Source organism: Penaeus japonicus, unplaced genomic scaffold (assembly GCF_977035675.1).
Source record: "Penaeus japonicus unplaced genomic scaffold, GWHDUDI00000001_assembly GWHDUDI00000029, whole genome shotgun sequence".
In the NCBI taxonomy this organism is placed as follows: domain Eukaryota; kingdom Metazoa; phylum Arthropoda; class Malacostraca; order Decapoda; family Penaeidae; genus Penaeus; species Penaeus japonicus.
In genome coordinates this window covers 30235783-30238282 of record NW_028234431.1, presented here as the reverse complement: position 1 = coordinate 30238282, position 2500 = coordinate 30235783, and the positions used below count along the sequence as shown (strand labels likewise).

At 37.6% G+C, this 2500-nt stretch overlaps 1 protein-coding gene across 1 annotated transcript in view; it reads left to right on the top strand.

Annotated features, from left to right (window-relative positions):
- LOC122256695 (phenoloxidase-activating factor 3) overlaps positions 1–2500 on the top strand; it is a 28922-nt gene that overhangs the window by 11149 nt on the left and 15273 nt on the right. The gene's annotated exons all lie outside the window — the stretch shown is intronic.

Genomic DNA, 2500 nt, shown 5'->3' with positions numbered 1-2500 from the left:
GAGGGAGAGAGAGAGGGAGAGGGAGAGAGAGAGGGAGAGGGAGAGGGAGAGAGAGAGGGAGAGAGAGAGAGAGAGGGAGGGAGAGGGAGAGAGAGAGAGAGAGAGAGAGAGAGAGAGAGAGGGGATGAGAGAGAGAGAGGAGTTACGAAGAGAGAGAGAGAGAGAGAGGGAGAGAGAGAGAGAATGAGAGAGAGAAAGAGAAAGAGAAAGAGAGAGAGAGAGAGAGAGAGAGAGAGAGAGAGAGAGAGAGAGAAGAATTGCGAGAGAGAGAGAGAGAGAGAGAGAGAGAGACGAGGAGGGAGAGGGAGAGAGAGAGAAAGAGAGGGGGAGAGGAGAGGAGAGAGAGAGAGAGAAGAGAGAGAGAGAGGGGGGGGGGAGTATGAGAGAGAAGAGAGAGGAGGAGAGAGGAGAGAGAGAGCGCGCGAAGGAGGGAGTGAGAGAGAGGAGAGGGAGAGAGAGAGAGAGGAAGGGGATGTAGAGAGAGAGAGAGAGTGAGAGGAGATGACGGTGAGAGAGGAGTTGAGGAGAGAGAGGGAGAGAAGAGCTGAGTTTGAGAGAGAGAGAGAGAGAGAGAGAGAGAGAGAGAGAGAGAGAGGAGAGTCCAGTGCCGCTCTCGGAGCGGCTAGCTCGCCCTCGCTACGCTCTCTCGTCTCTCTCTTCTCTCTCTCTCGCTGCTCGCGCTGCTCTCGCGCTCCTCTCTTCTTCTCTGCTCTCTCTTCCCCTCAAGACCACCTATGTAGTGGGGCCGGCCGGTGAGTGCCGGCCCACACTATAAACCACGTCCATAATCGGAAACTTTTATGATTATTTATAAAATAGAAACCCCTACCAGAAATTAATGCACGATAGTGTTCTTAATACATCCCTGCCAACGCCATTATTATCATTATTATTATCATCATTATTTTTTCTATTATCATTATAATTATTGTCGTTGTTGGTTTTGTAGTTTTTATCATTATAATTATTAACATCCTTATCATTATTATCATCATATCATAAGTCCCATCATCATTAGTGTGCTCATCATCATTACTATCATAATGATAATTTTTATTATAATTTTCATTTATTTTGATTGATAACAGCATTTGTTTTTTTTTATGATTAAAAATAATGATAACAATAAATTATAAAACAATAAAATAATGAATAATGATAATAAAGATAACACGAAAAGTTAATGATTACACTACTATTGATGATAATTTAACAAAATATAAATGATGGATTATAGAGATAATAATTATCAGTTAACATCAACATTTTAATCTTCAAATGAATAAATGGCCGAAGTGAATACACTTGATGTTAAAATAACTAAACCAACTCAACAATAAATGATAATGACATTGATAATAGTAATGATTGAGGTTAAAAGTATTAATAATCAATGATAATGTTTATGGTTGATTTGGAATGATAATATTAATAATGATAACCAATGAAAATGATAAATAGATAATGCTCCATATTAATAATGATTATGATAAATGATAGATAATAGTATTAATGATCCCTACAACATATGGTTCAACCAATATTAACCCCCCCCCCCCCATTAAAAATACCACCCCCTGATTGAAACTTTCATATTCGTGAGTCAAGGCAGATTTTACTGTTAACGTGAGATGACGTTCAATGACTTGGAAGTAGGACTCGTAACTTCAAGTGAGTTGTGAGTTACATTAGTGCCACGGTATTGGCAATTTAGGATTTAAGGACGCAAACAAAGAATATAAGCGTCGTAAACACACACACACTTAGAGGAGTCTATACGAATGTCTAATTTTCCTATCAGTAGGAGTATTTCCCGCTCGTAATTTTTTTTTTGTAAAAGTTTTTTTTCTTTCTTTGGTTAAAAAAAAATTATCGTTTTCCTTTTTTTTTCTTTTTTTTCTTCTTCGTGTCATTTCCGTTTTCTGTTGTGTTCAGAGTTTCTAACGCGTTTTCCTTCTCAATGTGTTTCATCGTATATTTTCCTTATATTCCCTCCCCTATAACTATTCTCCTATTCTTTCCTTCAGGTTATTAATGAATCTCCAAGCACTAATATATCAAGACTTTCTAACGCAACGTAGAAACAAGAGAAGAATAGCCAAGCGCTTTAGGAAGAGCCATTTGATCCCATGACTTGACACCCAAGCACAATCGGTCTTCAGCGCTGACATCTTGTTTTTTTCCCTCCTTGTCTGCTAGTTTTTATCTCTTTTTGTGACTGTAGGCTCTCTAAGAGAATAGTCACAGTGCTCTAAAAGATATGAGTGACAAGATACTATATCATAGAACCAATTGTGCAAACAAAAAAAGAAAGAAAGAAAGAAAAAAAGAAAAAAACAAAACAAAAACGGATAAGATTGTATTCCAATATTTTTTTTTTTTTTTTCATTCGTAAGTTATTTATAAGCGATGTCGGAAATCCAGACGCCTTATTAGATCATGTTAATAATTAGACACGATTCTTATCTAAGAAAGGCTTTGAAAAGAAAGGGTTATCTAA